This window comes from Ursus maritimus, unplaced genomic scaffold (assembly GCF_017311325.1).
Source record: "Ursus maritimus isolate PB19 unplaced genomic scaffold, ASM1731132v1 scaffold_23, whole genome shotgun sequence".
Taxonomy (NCBI): domain Eukaryota; kingdom Metazoa; phylum Chordata; class Mammalia; order Carnivora; family Ursidae; genus Ursus; species Ursus maritimus.
Window position 1 is genome coordinate 22,286,677 of NW_024424786.1, and position 19,099 is coordinate 22,305,775.

The window sequence follows — 19,099 nt, forward strand, 5'->3', positions numbered from 1 at the left end:
GGTTGAGTATTGAATGAAGGGACTGAGGGCAGACTTGGAGTGACCTGTCAGGAGGCTATAGGCAAAGCTTGATCAACGTGGCATGAAGGAGGTAGTGAGAAATGGTTGAATTCTGGTTATATTTTGAAGGTAGAGTCAGTGATTACTTTCTAATGGAGTAGATGTATAGTTTGAGAGAAGGAGAGGCAGGGTGAGGGACTGGTAGTTTCTGAAAAGATACAACCGGCATAAACTGATAATGGGGAATACAGTGGCTAGTGTGGTTTTTAGGGAGAGGATGAGGAACTCGTTTAGCACTGTGTTGAGTCTGAGCCTGTTAAATTTGAGTGTGTTAGATATTTGGGGGAGAATAAGAAGAAGTTGGATATTGGATAAGTAAGCTTGGATTTCAGAGTCAAGTATGTGCTGGAGATGTAAATTTGGATAGGTAGCTACGTCAGGAAATCTGGGTAGATGCGCAGTTGCAGAGTGCATGAGCTTAGGCTCTGAACCAGTCTGCGTGGGCTTGACTTTTGGCAAATAATCTAACATCTTACATAGATAAGGGGCTGGTTCTAGGGAGTGCTAAAAATGTTAGTTATTATTATTGTTATTCCTGTTTTATTATGAATTGCTTTTTGTTGGTATAGTTGTTGATGGCTTTCCTATATTGTTTCACTCAGTTGTCATAAGAAACATGTAAGGTAGATATTATTATTTTCCTTAACAGAAATGAGGAAGGCAAGGCACACAGAGGATAAATCACTTGCCCAAGGAGACCCAGGCCTGTTTGACCCCAAATATTGGGCAGTTAATCATTTTTTTATAAATAGTAAATTCTAGTCTCATCTGTAGGTCAAGATAGGAGATTAGAATCATTAGTTCATATAAATAGCCAAGCTAGAAATTCAGTGACTTTAAACTCAATCCTGTGAACAAAGCAGCAGGACAATTTGAAATATCAATGTGACATTTTGTTCCACAGTAAATTAATAAGATGTGACTGAAGGCCTTTCTTGTCATGGCTGTAACAATCAGAAGCCATACTTCTTTCCCCTCTAATGTCAGGCTATGACAATAGACAATCAGTAGGGACATCCTTCAGATATCAGCTAAGTCTCTTTCATACACAAAGGTGACATATTGGTTTTATCCAAATTTATTCATTTCTGTTGGAGGAAGTGTGGCTTTAAACACTATTGTGGGATGTCATGAGCCATGTAAAAACAGAGTTGGTTTCCTAGGATTAATTTGGTATTGATAGAAAACACTTTAATTCTCTCTACTCTTCTTGTTGCTAAGAGGTCAGCCAGGTGTTTTGAGTGCCTTTGAGGCATGGGCCAAAAGCTGTGATGTCTCAGGAAGTAATTAAGCAATCTGATAAAAATCTATTGGGTCACCTGGTGATTACTCCACATATTTTGGAATCCTTTCATTTTGGCCATTTCTTTAGTAAAGATTCTTGGTTTGCCAGTCTTGACCACGGCTTTGGGCACCTTCTCCATATGATCTCTGTGCCACTTCCTGAATCCCCTCTAGATCATCCTGAGAACTGTGTCCCATGGATAATGGTCAGTTACCTACTTGCTATATTCCGGAACTTATCTAGTAACTGGTACTTTAATAACTAATACTCCATTTTCCCAAGTTGGCTAAGGAGGGAGAACCTCCCTATGGATGAGACTGGTTAGTCTTGTTGCCATAACTCATATTAAGGGAAATGAGAGGGCTCTCAGCTGAGATTACAGATTTCTAAGCCTGGCAAGTACCCCTAGGATTTAACAGTATGGAGCCTTCTGTACTCAAGCTGAAGGTTTAATATTTTCTTTTCTTGGGAGATGAGATTGAGGGGGACATCTTTAATCCAGGTATGTGTGTGGAGTCAGGTCTTCGAGCACATGGACATTTGAAAGACCAGATCTCAGGTCACCTGGGTGTCTCAGTCAGTTAAGCATCCCAATTCTTGATCTCAGCTCAGGTCATGATCTCAGGGTCGTGAGTTCAAGCCCCATATAGGGCTCTACTCTGGGTGTGGAGCCTACTTAAAAAAAGAAAGAAAGAAAGGAAGAAAGACTAGATCTCACTTAAACATGACATGGAAAATACTCACTGTTCAGGTCAGAAACCTAGACCTCACCCATCTGTATTTCTTTGTTTGCCTCATCACCCACATTCGAACTACCAGCCATTCTTGCTAGGTCTACCTCCAGCATCTATCCATTATCTGTTTACTTTTCACCATCTCCCCTCCTGCCACCCTGGTCTATGTCTCCAGATCTTGCAACCTGCAGTCTTGTGATAGCCTCCAAAGAGGTATACGTAGTTCTTCTCTTGTGCTCCCACAGGTCATTCTTTACAGAGTAGTTAAATAAATTTGTAAATCATAAACCAGGTCATTTGACTCCTCTGCTCTGAAAACACTGGCTTCTCACAAGGCCCCGTATGGCCTGGTCCCAGGTCTATCTAACTGACCTCACCTAGTACCACTCCCTCCTTGGTCGCCATATTGAGCCACAGGACTTTGTTCTGCTTACTGAACAGAACAAGTTTGGTGTAACCTCAGGGCCTTTGTACTTGTTGTTTTGTCTATCAAGGAAGTTTTTTGCGATGATCTTCCTAGGCAGGCTCCTTTTAGTAAAAATCTTTGTTGAAAGATTATTTCCTCAGGGAGTCCTATTTACTCCACCTAAAGTAGTTCTCTCCTGTCCTTCCATTATGTGTGTTCATACAACAAATATTTATTGAAAGTCTCCTATATTTCAAGTGCTGTCTGAGACACTGGCAATAGAGTACTGAACAACACCAATAGAAGTTCCTGCTTTCATGTGTCTTACAGTCAGATGTCCCACCTGGCTACTTGATTTTCTTCATTGCACTTACATCTGTCTGGATTATTTATCGGTTTTCTTGTTTTAGTCTTTCTACCTCAATCCTAGAAATATAGGGAAGAGTAAATTGTTTTTGTCCTTCCAGGATCCCTGAGGTGATCAATCTCAGGAAGGCTAAAATTAGAAAGATTTGGAGACATCAGGGATCGAAGTCGGCACAGTTGGCTGACCTCCCTTGCTGTGGACATTTTTGAACACAGAGTTCAAGAGTGGTACTTGTCAAAGACAGTTCACAGATGGCATCATTAATGCACATTGGAAACAGTAGTGCCTGTATCCCATCATCTGGTGGCGGTAAGTTTTGCTTCATTGCCTAGAAACTGTAGACACCGTCTTTGTCTAGATTTTGGTTTGCATGTAAGAATGACAGAGTCATTCAGAGTTTACTAAAACGCAGTTTGCAGTCATTGAGATTCCTCAGGAATTCAAAATCACTTAGTAATTCAGGAATTATGCTCTAGAGATTTTGATTATTAGAGTTAAGCTGGGACTGCATTTTTAAAAAAGCATTCCAGATGCTGCATTTTGTAAAATACTTTGTAGAGTGTAGTCTGATGCTATAGGCCCTGATTTTGGCCTTTAGGGTCTGGGGTGCCAGAGAATCTGCAACTGCAGGATCTTCTGAATTTAGGTGACTCTATATCCAGGTTTTGGATAGTCCTGGTATTATATACCTGTTTTCCTGTCTCATTATTCATAGTGACACCTTTCACTGTCAAAAGTGTCCCAATTTGGGTGATGTATTATACGGTGACTCTATATGGATGGTATCTCACCCAAGAAACTGCTATACACAGCTTCCTCGTTAGGGATAAAAAGATAGTCTTATATGAAAGGGATGGAGTGGGAATCTACCTCCTGGCCCAGAGCTTCTGCTATGGAAATTTTTAATCATACCTGAAGTATAATAAAGTCATCCCTCAGATTTTAGGAGTTCTTTTTTCTCTTTCCTCCTCATTACCAGTCCTCTGACAGACTTGACATGGAAATGCATTTCTTTGTCTAGACCTGTGCTGTCCAGTATTGCCGACAATGGTAACATGTGGCTATTTACATTTTAATTCAAATTAATAAAAATCAAATCAAATAAAAAATTCAGTTTTATTGGTCTCACTAGTCACAAATCAATGGCTAGTGGCTGCTATGTTGGCCCATGAATTATAGAACGTTCCATCCTTGTAAAAAGTTTCTATTAGACCGTGCTGGTCTAGGTTGTGTTTCCGTAGTTTTTGCCCACCTAGACCCGTGTCCAGCACTTTTCCAAGTTATGACTTGAGAACAGTCAGAAAATTAAAAATGATGTTGTTGGAAATTGTTTTAGAGATTGTCTAACCCAATCTCTTCATATAATTGATGTGTGAACAGGTTCAGGGAGATTAGGTGACTGGCCAAGATTACTTGGCTAGGTCTTAGACAAAGTTAGCTGGACTGGGTATTCAAACCAGTTACGTAATCTTAACTAATTGCTACCTGTCAAATTGTCCATCTGCGAAATGGGAACCATTACAATAGCCCTTCCTCAGAGTGACAATGAAGTAACCTTGCAGCATATGTAGATGCCAGCTGCAGAGCAAGTACTGTCTTGTGTCATTAAATCATACACTGGCTTTGCCAAGACACTATGAACTATTTAGTGTAATTCACCATGAATATGATAGGGAAATTGATTCAAAAACAAGCTAAATTAAAATAGCTGTCAGTATGATTAGGTCCAAAGATGAATTATGCACACATTCTATTTTGCTGTCAAAATAGGTTCTCCTAATGAGATGTTTCCCACTTCAGATGGTCTTGTAAAATGGTTAGTGCTTTGGAGGCTTTGAAGAGCCCTTAAGTGGTGCTGTTTGTAGCACTTCATACTTATTTGACATCTTCAAAGGAAACCGTTAACCCTGTCCCACTCTGTCCATTTGGCCTGGTTAGACTAACACCCTGGCCCTCTTCAAAACAAAGAGCATCTAGTTCAACACTGCTTCCCTTTGTGGAATAGCCTCTCCGCGCAGTGGTAGCTTCACGGCTCTGGGAGAGTGCTCTGACAAATGCGTGTAGTGCCCGAAAGAAGATGCACAGAGCCCTTGTTTGACATGGGGAGGACTTCTTCAGTGGAATGCATGAAGAGGGGTGCTGGAGCAAATGTGTATGGGGAGGGAAGAAAAATGAGTGGGTTCCGGATATGAACTCTAAGCTCTCTCATTATTTAGTCAACAAATGTAGATGGGTATTTTGGGAGACTTGTGAGCATAATTTTTAAAATCTGAAATGTGACAGAACTATCATGGGATAGCCCCCAAAGCATAGCATTTCAAGTCAGAAGTCTTTAGTAAGAGTCTCTGGTGACAAATGTGTATGATGGGCAAGTCATTCTTCCTCTCTCAGCCTCAGTCTCTTATCTGGGGAAGAATATTCCTGCTCTTCCTTTGCATAGGATTATTGGAAGGATTTGGTGAGAAATGCATGTGAAAATACCTGTTGATTGCAATGCCATATGTAGAAACAAGTGGAATTTTTTCTGATTATTATTACTATTAATATTAATAGTTGAGACATGGGTGGAACTAGAGTATTATGCTAAACAAAATAAGTCAATCAGAGAAAGACAATTATCATATGATTTCACTCATAATATGGATCATAGGGGAAGGGAAGGAAAAATAAAATAAGATGGAATCAGAGAGGGAGACAAACCATAAGAGACTCTTAACTATAGGAAACAAACCAAAGGTTGCTGAAGGGGAGGTGGGTGGGAGGTTGGGGTAACTGGGTGATGGGCATTAAGGAGGGCACGTGATGTAATGATCACTGTAATAAGACTGATCAATCACTGAACTCTACCTCTGAAACTAATACACTATGTTAATTAATTGAATTTAAAGAAAATAAAATTTAAAAAAACCAAATACATCTAATAAAGTATAAAATCATGGACTAGAAAAAAATGTTAATAGTTGAATATACCTTCATTATTTACATCTCAGGTGCCTAGAACCACACTTGAATTTCTTGAGGTTGTAGCATAACCTATTAGAACTAAGCAAGAAAAATGAAATGTCTTAGTATGTTGAGAACCTTGATATCTAGACCTTCTTTATCTTTTTTCTTCTTTTGGTCCTAAATATGGCTTAATTTTTGCACCCTCACGAGGGAAGCAATGATTTAATGCCTCTGAAAAATAAGGCATTACTTATTTTAAGACACTCAAACATGATTGGCTAGGGAATCTGGGAGCTCCTTGGATTGTCAGATGAGAGCTCAGGATTTCTTCATTGGAAAATGACCCAAGTGAAAGCTCACTTTAAATAAGAGCCGGCCTTTCAAAAAAGGCTATAGACATAGGGGTGATTTTTGATAAATTACGTAGGCAAACGCAGGGATCACTCTGTGGGTATAAGAAGCACTTTATTTTTCTAACTTTTTTGAAAGTCCTGGCTTGCCTTTCGCCCTGAGATTTCATAGGGTATTCCACAGTGTAATGGTCTCCAGAATCATGTTGTATGATTGCCCTGCTGGGATCTTGCATGGGGTGAGGTGGCCAGTGGAAACTGAAATCCAAGCTCTTCTCCTGTAGCGCTATGTTCACCTAGAGGGGGATGGCCTTTTTAATTTTACACAAAGGCATCTTATGGCACAGTGGAGCCAGTGGAAGGTCAAATCCTTAACAAAGGAGGAAATGATATAAATTCACTTTTATCAGCCAGAAGTGGGTAAATCACGAAGGCAGGCATAGAAAAGGAATGTAAAAGACCATATTGGGTTAAATATGGAGGTCTGAACACATGTGTTCATACCTACTTTCTCCTTAAACTCCACTTAGAAAATACCTACATCAAAACTATAAATATTATGTAATATAAATATAAATGTAAGTATAGATGTAGATATATTTTCACTCATGTATTGTGTACCTGCTATGCACTGAGCAGCGTACTTGCTTACAGAACCATGTAAGATAATTATTTTTGTGCCTTTATATAGGTGAGGAAACTGAGGCTCAGAGAGATGAAATGAATAGTCTCTGGTTAAATAACAGGGAGGCGGGATTCTCACCTAGTTGTTTGCTTCCAGAGCCCCCCCCAACTCTATCTACTGTATTATTCTGCTTTCTTTGTACAGTTTACAAAATGCATTTGGTTTTATTTTCTTATGTGATACTCCCCACATCCTGTTAGGTAGACTGGCAAGTATCAATATCCCTAGCGCTTAGACAGATCCTCTGAATGATGCAGTGACTTGCCCAAGGTCAAACAGCTTGGGTGAATGTCTGAGTCTTATGTATACACTTACCCTGCTACTGAAACTGTCAAACACCAAAATAGATGGGAGGTATTGCTGAAAGCTACCAGCATTCTGCCAAAAAAAAAAAAAAAAAAAAAAAAAAAAAAAAAAGCATGATTCCGCATGCAGCAGAGACTCCTGTCCAGCCAGCACTCCTTGCGTGATGAAATACACCATGAAATTTGTCCCGTAGGTTTTGAGGCAGTCTCAGTAGTCTTGTACTGCTGTGTCACAGAATGGCATTTCATGTGGCTTTCTGAAAAACCAGATGAGGGCAAAGGGCAAAAAGCATCTGATGGGGATAAAGAGACCGGAGATTTAAAACACATGCTGAGGTCCCTGAAAAATGCTGGGGTTAGGAATTTCAGGGTGCAGAAGGAATGTCAGAATCGTGGCACAAAATCTCTCAGCTGGCCTGTTGAGAGAAAGTTACTTCTACCCAGCTGTGTAAACAGCCATATGGGAAATGTCAGAAAAAATGAAATTCTTTTTTGGAGGGGGGCCATTAAAAAAGATAATAGTAATAACAAAATTAGAAATGCATTAGCGTTGTTGTACAAGGTCTGTCACAGCATCCCTCCTTGGCACCAGAGCAATCTCTTATGCACATGGGGGTAGAGCATTTGACAGGTTTATGATCTTCCCCATAAAACAGTTATTGCCTCTTGATTCCTGTACCATTTATCACCCAGTTCATAAATTGATCGACAAATCCTGTAATATCAAATGTCGGTTCTGATCAGCCCTTCGGTCTTTTTAATATTTATACGATTTTCTTTGCTAGAGCTCAGTGCAGCTTTTTCCGGGTGTTGGGGGCTGGAGGGGTGTGGGGTGAGGTGGCTCAGAAAAACCTGTGACGATGGACTGGCAGATATAGAGGCCACTGAGCAAAACAACTGGGTTATACCTGACAGATGCACGTAACAAAAGTAACACTGTTACTGTTTTGGTTCTGACAGCTTCCCTGGAGAAGATACTGAGTGCTATCTGAGCGCCATGCCAAAAGTGTTTCCGTGGTGATGTGTGGATTGAGTGGACTTTGAACTTGTGCTCATTAAGGGCAAAAAAGAAGTTTATAAAAGCTCTTAGCTTGTGTCGACTTCAGGGTAACCAGATTGCCATGTACTTCACATCACGACGCACAAAACCATACAAGGCGTGTGTTAAGAGTCAGGCCAGGGGAAGCTCTCAGGGACATTTGATTTAAAATCGTTTGAAGCCAAAGATTTGAAATTATGTTGCAGATGTTGGTTTTCTGTACCGTGCGTGTGTTCTGTCATTCATTCATTCATTCATCCTTTCATACAGAAACTTTTCCGATACATTTGTAATTCGAGGGAGCCCATAGTATTAGTATTAGTTTGTTGCGACAAATAAACGTCACTTGACAGGCACACACCAGTATGCAATAGTCAGTATCCTCCCTGCTCAGAGTAACAGAAAGTACAGTCTTTCCTCTGACAATGTTCTCGTGACGGATACCAGAAGCCTGGGGTGTTAAGTGGTTACAGATGGTGAGCCTTGGCTCTGTCCTTCTCTTCAAAGGCCTGCTCTTCACTGGTACTTCATGAAAGGCTGTCTCCCGCGTGGTCCGGTGCATAAGGATTGAGTGGAAGCTGACTTGTGACATAGCGGAGAAGGAGTTTAGGGGGGGAAAACGGTCCTGAATATCGCTTAGATATAGGTGCCCCATGCCAAACTGACTCAGCGCAACAGTAGTTTCTCCAGCCAGGTTTTTTAATTAGCTCAGCACATTGCCTGAGGGCTCTAAGTGCATATGTTGCTAGACTACACGGTTTGGGATTAGCCTTTTGGCAAATCCAGAAGCAATGTCATCCCTCATACTTATAGTGATTTTTATCTAAGGAATCTCTTTAGAGCTTTCCTGCCAATAGGCCTTGCTCTTGATCGGGGACACCCTATAACTTCCCCCAAATATTTTGATGTTTCAAAACATTGAACCTTGAATAGAATTCAAGGCTGTTTTTTGCCCTTACGCAAATTTCACACCCCTCTCTCCTTTAAAGTATTTAAATACTTTAAATTTCTTTCAGTTTGGATGGGGGAAGGGTAAAAGCTCTATCTATCAGCAGACCTAGAGTCTGTTCTCAAAATAAAGGACAGAGGATAGTAAAATAAATCCTGCTTCACACATAGGCACCTGTCTATGTCTGTTGTGTGCTAGACATTCTATGAGGGCTCAGGGGTTTAAATTAAATAAAGTTTTATTGGAACACAGCCACACCCATTCATTTACTATTACTTATGGCTGCCTTTGCCCTACAGTGACAGTGTGGAGTAGTTGAGACAGAGGCCATCTGTTCTACAAAGCCTAAAATATTTACCGTTTGGCCCTTTACAGAAAAAACAAAAAACAAAAAAACAAAAAACTTACGGACCCTTGAGTAAAGATTGGGCATTCAGAAAGAAAAGCATGCTATTTCTGTTCTTGAGGGGAAAACAAAGTCATAAGAGTGAAAAATGGGGCTAAGTACCCTGAGTGCTGGTAGTAGAGAATGGGAATGTTAGCTCTTCTGAGATACCTAAGGATCGTTCCCCACCCAAGGAGGTCATATTTAACCTGGATCTTAAATTGGATTGCTTTCAATATGTGGGAAAAAAGTGAAGGGGAGGGGAGAGAGCATTTCAGGCTGTGGGAATAGCTCCGACAAAGGCATGAATACTCACAGTGTTCTAGGGGAAACTCAGGGCAGCTGGAATGTAGATGGGGAGGGCAACACACCTGGATGGAGGCTGCAGGTGTGTTTTTAGTGCACCTGGTCTGGGTCTAGAAGAGAGCCTTGTAGGCCACCCCTGGGCTCTGGGCCAGTGGAGGAGGGGTGGCAGCAGAGAAGTGACAAGATAGGATATATCCTTCGGAAAGATTGTGACTTCGGCTGGATAGGAAGGGGGCAAGAGCAGAGCTGAGGGGGACGTTGAAAGACTTACTTAAAAAATACACATCCTCTCTTGAGCAGCTACAGCCCAATTTCCTCCTTCAAATAAGTTCTCTGTCTCTATTATACTGACATCATGTCCTGGTTGTAAAGATTCCCATCCCAGTATTGTTTGGGTTGTAAAGACTCCCATACCTAAGCGTTGCTCAAAGCCTGAGCTCTCAAGCACTGTTTTAATGGATCTATTGTAATATCTCAGCAAAAAGATGTTCTCCATGAAACTGTCATCTTTTTTTGCAAGACATGTTGCATGAATTCCCATTTTATATTTATTTAATTTGCTTTGATTATGATTACGTACACCTTTGCCTACCACCATGCCAGGCACAGAGTAGGTGCCCCATTTCTATTGACGCATGGAAGAATGGCGGAGTGCAGCTGAGCATGGTAGACTAGGGAGCCAGAGGGAGTGAGGGAAGACTCAGGAGACATTGGTAAGTGTGTCCCAATAGGTAGCTGGCCCCCTGGGAGAGAGTCAAGAGAGGCGTCCAGGTCACACCTTTCTTAGTTCTCTTCCTTGTGTAACCTCCACCACCAAAACAGGCACTAAGGAAAGTCAGCTTAACTACGTGGGAATAACTAAAAGTCCCTTTCGGTATGACTGATGGATTCAAATTGGACTCAGTTTCTTTCTCTCTTTATTGTGGAAAATCTGCATCTTGTTTTTTGTGTTATCACCAGATTTCTCACGTTCCCGTGGGTGGACATCTACATGGTAGGCTGTTGTGCTGAGGTTGTGGTCGGACGGATGCAACTGGAAGGTTGTGCAATTGAAGGGTATGGATTTCAAGGAGCAGACTTAGCTTTGGTTATTACATACCATGTGGTCATCCGGTAGGTAGAACACAGAAGCACTTTTATATTAGATGGTAAATAACTGCTGCTTCTCTCATGTGTGCTTCCTGGCACCCGGCCTGCCCTTTCTGCTCATCCCTGGAACTTCCTGGGTATTCCTTCATGCTGTCTTCTACAGGGTTAATGCCTGGCAGAGAGGACATCCCTGGATGCTGCGCCGGTGTTCTGTTTGGTTGGTATCAGAGCCACTCTGCACATCCGGTAAAGTTCTCACTCAGAGCGCTCCCATAAAAGCCTCTCGGGACCATAGAACTTTACACCTTGTTTTCACCCATTACACTGTCTCAGCTCCAGCTCTGGGGTGAGTACTACTGGGGGCTGCCTTTGTACTTGCCAGATGGCCTGCCTGGCTCCCGTCCCCTGGTTCCTGTCCCTTGGCTTCTACTGCTGCATTTCCTTTATACTAGATCAAGCTTGGACCTTGGTAGGGGAGGTCGACTCCACACACCACCTGTGCTGGATCCCAGGTGTGGCAGTGGTCCACTGCAGTGACGCGTGCCCTGCCCTGGAGTCACCGCTGTGTTTTTGCTTGCAGGGACTGCGACATCTATGGGATTTTTGGACCTGAGGGACTTGGAGAGAGAGGAAGAATGGGGCAGGGGAGGGTGACAGAAATAGTGGACATTGCAGCAATGGCCAGACACTGCAGGCTTCCTTGCACGTTGGACACCCCCGAGATAAGAGGAAGGTGGGGATGACTGGAGTCATGGGGCGGATGAATCGCATTTCCATTTAATTACCTAACTCTTTGAAAATCCTTGGAACACCCACCCATCGTGGGTACCAAATACATTCATTTTAATAAATGTGAGAGCTAATGTTCACATGGGGCTTCTCTCCCAGGTATCATGTGCAGTGACTTATTTGAGCCCTGTAATAACCACCATAACCTCATTTTACAGATGAGGAAACTAGAGATATTTATAACAAGTGTAGTCTAGTCAGGATTCAAGCACACAAGCTGGAAGGCTTAGATTTGACCTAATTAACTATGACAAGCCACCAAATGATTTCTGTTGTGACTTAGTTGATTGTAGAGTCATTGAGTACAGAAAATATTTAGACATTATTATAAGAACTAGCAAAAAAATTGGAATGTAATTGCTGTTACTTGAGCAGAAGCCGAGAGACGATTCAGCACCATAAATAACACATTGCTATTGGTAAGAGAAGTTCACAATTAAGACTAAAAATGACCCAATGATTATCAATTTAGAAGAGTTTGCTTATGGGCTTTCTGTCGAATTGTGGCTCAGACAGGGGCTCAGGCTAGTGTCAGCTAGTGACAGCTCTGCCTAACAAAGGATAACACCAATAATTTATAATATCAGGGGGAAAATACTAATCAGGTGAACAACAGTTGTTACAACTTACTTGGTAACTGGTTCCATAAATAAATAAATAAATAGTTTAGTTAGAGACAAAATTGGGACAGAGGTTTTCATTTTTGGATTATATATTTATTTCTCTACACAGGTTGTTAGATATGTTAAATGTAACTTGATATTGTAGTTACATAGTGAAATAAATCGAATAGGGAGACTGATGGATGTGAAAAATGCATCATAAACTGTAACATGCCCATAAATTGTAATGGGAAGCATTAATGTATTATTTTACGCGTGTACATATATTTTTAAAAAGCAAGACTGAAAGGGGTTAGAAATATGCTCTTGATTTAGCACTGGGGCTGGGAGTCAATACTTCTTCCCTATAAAATAATTGAATATATGTGGTAGCTCAATTGTGTGTAGAAATGCACTTCAATTAAGGTGGTATAACAGCAATAATAAGGATGCATTTTGAAGTCATAGAGAACTGGGATTTATTTACCTCAAGTCTAATTTTTGCAAACCTGACAATTTCTGAGCCTGTTTTCATTCTTGTAAAATGTGGGTAAAACTTCTACAACCCTAAGAATTAGGAATATAATACTCCTATCAGTGTCCTCAATGTTTTGATAAATATTATGAATTTATTTCTGACATCTTCCATTTCTCCTTTATGCTCTCAAGAATTTGGTCTCTGGTTCTTTGTTTATTTTAAATTATTATCCTAAATTTTTAAAATTTAAAAAATTACAAAATCTGCAATGATACAGAAAAATTGGGAGGCACAGAGTAATGAAGAAGAAAATAAGCACTTATTTCTTTCATCCCTAGAGAGAATCATTATTAATTTTCCCAGTCTTTTTATGCATAAATATACCTTCTTAAGAAATATTCCATATTCTGTCTTGTAACCTGCTCTTTGCCCCTGAATTTATAGTGAACATTTTCCCTCTGCCATTAAATACGCTACAACATTTAAATGGCTATATACTGTGTGAATATAAAAGCCAAGGACTTTTTGACTTGCAAACCAAATCTCCAATTACTTTTGGCTTTGTTTTGTTGTGTTTTGGTGCGTGGGTGGGAGAAGGTACGAATTGTTTTTAAGGTATGTTTCTCATATTTGTTTTCCCTAATCATGGTTCACTAGTTTGAAGGATGTGACTCAATCCATACCTTGTGCATGACAATGACAGGATTTAGTAGCATAACCCTCTCAGGGAATTCATTGCCTGCCAACACCTAGAACCACAAGATTTACTGATGCTAGAGAATTTGCTATCCCCAGGAGTCACATGAAAGGCATAGAGTTACTGTCTGTCTTTCAGTTATTCAGTGCAGGAGTGCCTGCCTTCCACTCTGCACCAGCCACTTCTGGTTGCCTGAAATATGCAAACCAGCAAGTGACTAATGCTTTTTGGAAAGGTACAATTGCATTCAAATTGAAAATGGAGGAAGTTGATCAAAGAAGAAAGAAAGAAAGGCATTAAAAATTAATCATCCCAGGGCCATAAAATCAGTTGTAAACCCTTAGCAATAAAAAATTAAATGAAGAAGTTAATGTTTTAAGCAGAGATTTAAATTTTCCAGGGGGGATCTTGACAGCTGCAACCGATCGGGGAGCTGGCAAGATTTACAGGGGAAGCCCAAGCATCTCGTCCCACCAGGGGCTCCAGAACGCATAAAACAGCCATCAAATAAAACATCATTTATATTATTTAGTATCATTGTGAAAAACCTTGGCCATAAAAAGAAATGGCACTTTTGACCGACCGAGAATACTGTTCTATTCAGGACAGATTAAAATGGCAAAAAGTGCAGGAATGCTAAAAAAACATGTCAGTGCTGCAGAAAACCCAGAGGAAATATTACAGAAATATACTATATTAGGGACTTGTACGACTCCAAGTAATAATGTTTATCTATCTGTCTTTCTAGTTCAAATACCAAAGCCTATGCCTGTACCTGGAATAATCATTTATTGGCGGGTTGTCTTGGGGTGGGTTTAATGAATGGTCAGGTCTTCGGACTCCGGGTGGAGAGTTGAACCAGACTGATTACAGTTTCTGAGCAAAGTTGGCACATATTTTAGGATTTTCCTGTAAAAATTGGGCCCGGACTGATCTAGGTATAAAGACAATATAAGATCGTGGTTAAGAGAACTGCTTTTGGCAGCAAAGAGATCCCTCCTTGAATCTTGGCTGTGCCACTTGCAGTGAAACTTTGGGGAAATTGCTTTTCTTCTTCAGGCTTTACTTTCTCCATCTCTAAAATGGGCACGGAGGGGGTGCCTGGGTGGCTCAGTCGTTAAGCGTCTGCCTTCGGCTCAGGGCGTGATCCCGGAGTCCTGGGATTGAGCCCCACATCAGGCTCCTCTGCTGGGAGCCTGCTTCTTCCTCTCCCACTCCCCCTGCTGTGTTCCCTCTCTCGCTGGCTGTCTCTCTCCCTCTGTCAAATAAATAAATAAAATCTTCAAAAAAATAAAATGAAAAAATAAAATGGGCACGGAAATAATGGTATTCACAGGGTGGTGGTTATGAGAATTTAGTATTAGATATTAAGCATTTAGCATAAGTCTGGACACTTAGTAAATCTTTGGTAAATGGCAGCTTCTTACACTATTTTCTTGCTAGATAATCACTGGGAGGTCAGATAGATGTGTGGGAATGATCGGAAGACAGCCTGGATGGCTTGTCATACCACAGCCTTGGAACTCTGGGTGAGTGCTGTCTTACCACGTGTAGGTATTCTCGTCCCTTCCTGTAGATTTCCAAAGATTTTAGGGGTCTCTTCATGGCATTTTTGGTTCCTTGTTGCCCAGCGTAGAGGGTCTGTCGGTGTGGGGTATGATGTTTGCACCTTCCAGCTTGTCTCCAGGTTCTGGCCAGCTTTAGGGGACAAAGTATTCACCAGGATAATCTGAGAAGGGCCTTCTTCCAGCTCAACTTCCCTGGGTTTACCCGCAGAAATATGTTATCAATGCTTAGCAACTCTAGGAGGGAATGTTCCAGCTGTTGAGAGGAATTAACACTTATTTAGCTATTTTTTTCAAGCTCATTAAAGTTTATGGTGCTCTTGTTTATGCACTTTCTGTGCTGTACTGTCAATCTTTGGTTACAGGAAGCAGTTGGGATGTGGAAGGGTGGGGACTTCCTATTACTGGTATGTCAGATGAAAATCATTAAGCAATCTTTTGCAATTATTATAGTCTTTTTATTCCCAGTGTTCTTTCAAATGAATTAAGTCCAATTGCTTTTTCTATAGGAAGCTGGTGCTTGGCACAGGCACAAGATTTGCCCTGGTCTTGCATTCTTCCCTCAGTCTTCTGACTTTAATATCACTCTCGTCCACTCAGTTACTCAAACCAGAACCCCGACTTGGCATTTCATACTCTTCCTGCAAACACGTGGTCAGCGAATGCTCTCAATTCTGATTTCTGAAATACATCTATCTTCCTTTACTGCTACCACTGCCTTAGTCAGGTTGCCTGCGTCTTGCGATGCATTTTAACCGCCTCTGTGCTGGTCTCCCTTTGTTCAGTCTTGACTCCCTCTAGCCAGTCATTTCCAAGACAGTCACAATCTTCTTTATAAAGGCAAATGTGATCGTGTCACTTCTTTGCCTAAAAACCATTCAGTGAGTCCAGTTAGGCGCCTGTTCGGTGTACTTCCCCCTGCTTCTATGTTTCTTGTCACTGGCCTGGGTGAGAATCATACAGAATCCCCTGTGGCTCTCTCATTGGTCAGACTTTTTCATGCCTTCATTTCCTCTACCTGAAATGTGTCCCTTCCCGCTGTCTTCTGTTGAGACCTCGTGGAGATAGCTCATATGATACTTTTTCTAGGACCCATTCAGTGACCTTATCCTCCTGCCCTTCCCCTCATCATCACTCAGTCATTCTGTGTTTCCAAAATAATGAATATGTTCTGAGATTACAGCATTTATGGACTGCACTGTGCTGATTACAAGCCTATTTATCCCACTATACTCTGGATTCTTTGAACATAAGCATGGTGTCTCTTTGTGTTTGTTGCTAGGGACATAGACATTGCATGTAGTAGTTGCTAAATGATAATCTTTGAATAACTGGCTGGCTGGCTGGCTGTCTAAGTGAATGGATACCCCTGTTAATCTTCTGACTTCCTGCTGCTCTGTGCTCTCTGGAATCCTCCACTGAAATCTCAAATCTGGGCCTGTTTTCAAAGGCTGCCCCCTTATCATTCATAACTTTTTCCTCCCTCACTAAAATCCCTCCTTTTTTTCTGCTCTGATTTTAACAGCTGTTAAGAGAAAAACATTTGAACATAAACCATTTTATTCTAAATTGTGAATGACTCATTATCTCCACATGTTCTGTTTTAAACATTAATTCTTATGCCTACTTTTAGTTTTAAAACGAAGGTATAAATTCCTAGGTGAGATTTCAACAAAGATACTAGGCCAAAGGATATAGCTTTGCTCTTTCAGGTTACCCTTTTACTCTGAGTACATAGGCCAGCCTGGTTTCACAAAAGAAGAGCTTCCCTTTTATAAAATCAAGGGATAATATTGTTATTATAACAACAATAATAATACCGTCTCAGGAGTGCTTGCCCCTTGTCTACTACGTTAAATCCTTTCTATACATCGAATACATCTCATTTAGTCCTCAAGGATCGCCCTGAAAGATAGGCGTCATTTTTCCCATATTGTAGTTGAGGAAACAGATACGGACAAGTGGAGAAGTCGAGTGATTTGCCTCAAATCACACAATCAGCAAGTGGAAAGCTGGGATTTGAACCGAAGCTTTCCAGAGCCACTCAGCTTGTACCTCCCCCAAGCCTCCACGCTGGGCAAATACAGTAACTTCTCAGAGAAACAGATTCCGACAGATTCAAGGGAACAGACTGAGGAAGCGGGGACTCAAGGAAGGGATGGGTACGATCTGTGGATTCTAGATGGAATGATAATAATGATCAATAGTGATGAACATTTCTGGCATACCAAGCACTATTAAAAAAAAACTCTTCAAGTAAAACATGAAGAGAAAAAAATGGAACTAGAAAAGTTAAACTCTGAAAGTAACTTGCTCAGGTTGTTCAGTTAATAAATAATGAAGAGGGGATTTAATAAGAGTTCCAACAACGAACACTCTTATTTTATCATTTGATTGAAAAAAACCCCTGAGGCTCAGGTAGTGTTCATTTTAATAAGGGCCTTGATATTTATATATTTTGTCTCTGTCATTAGAGCCACCAGGCTAAGCAGTCTGCAGTTTCGAGGGTCTTTTTACTTTGGGCTCTGCGGTCTACATTGCTATTCCCCTGATCTTTCAGAGGTGTTTATATTTCTTTTTAGAAGAGAAATTCTAAGTGCTAATTCAATAGATGGCCTGTAAGTGAGACACTGGGACCTGTTGATGTACATTTGTTCCAGTTCTCTAAACATCCTTTTATTGGTCTTGATAGACGGCTAATTCCTCACCGGCTCCATTACTTCTAACTCATACAAATGCCTTTTCTTTCTTTTCAGGGTTGCGATAGCTTTAAGGAGTGAGGTCAATATTTCAAAGGCAGAATTAATTTAGTATGCCTCCTCTCTCATTAGGAAGCTCATTTTCTCCTGAGCCTCTCTTTCTCAGCATATCTGCAAAGCCTTCTCAGTCTCCCCTAATTCCTTCTGTGAGCACTAGCTTACTTTTCTTCCCTCCCTCCCTCCCTCCCTCCCTCCCCTCGCCCTCCCTCCCTCCCTCCCTTCTTCTCTCCCTCCCTCCCTTCCTCCCTCCTCCCTTCCTTCTTTAAGCTTGTATTCTCATTCCTTAACATTTTTAACCTGACAAATGGCATAAATTCTTTCCACAATTTTTATTCTATCTTCAGTGGCGGTTTATTTCTTTGCAGGGAACTGTGGATCAGAACTCCCGTGGTTCCAGCTGCCTGGCCTGGTGGGAATGTCCACAGGGTGAGCTCTAGCCCAAGTTACAGTATGGTGCGACAGCAATGCCTGCTATAAGCACAGGGGAGAAGGGACTAGCTGGCAAGTTGAACAGCTTATTTTTAAAAAACAGAGTTAAAAATTTTAACGATAATAAAATACGCCTGACCTAAGAATTGGCACTGTAACCATTTTTAACTGTGCAGTTCAGCAGTGTTAAGTACATTAACTGCTGTATAAGCAATCTCCAGAACTCTTGTCATCTTGTAAAACCGAAACTCTATACCCATGAAACGACAACTCCCATTACCCCTCCCCCAGTCCCTGGAAACCACCAGTACTTTCAGTCTCTGTGAATTTGACTACTTTAGGTACCTTGTGTAAGTAGAATTCTACAGTATTTGCCTTTTGTGACTGGTTTATTTTTTTTATTTTTTTATTTTTTTTGTAAAGATTTTATTTATTTATTAGACAGAGATAGAGACAGCCAGCGAGAGAGGGAACACAAGCAGGGGAGTGGGAGAGGAAGAAGCAGGCTCATAGCGGAGGAGCCTGACGTGGGGCTCGATCCCAGAACGCTGGGATCACGCCCTGAGCCGAAGGCAGACGCTTAACCGCTGTGCCACCCAGGCGCCCCTTGTGACTGGTTTATTTACCTTATCACAATGTCCTCAAGATTCACCCTTGTAGTATGTGTCAGAATTTCCTTTCTTTTTTAAGACTGAATAATATTTGTGTGTGTGTGTGTGTGTATACACTCAGAAGTGTAATTCCTGGATCATACGGTAATTCTATTTTTAATTTTTTGAGGAATTGCCATACTGTTTTCCACAGTGACTGCACCATTTTACATTCCCACCAATGCACAAGAGTTGTGATTTCTCCACATCCTCACCAACACTTG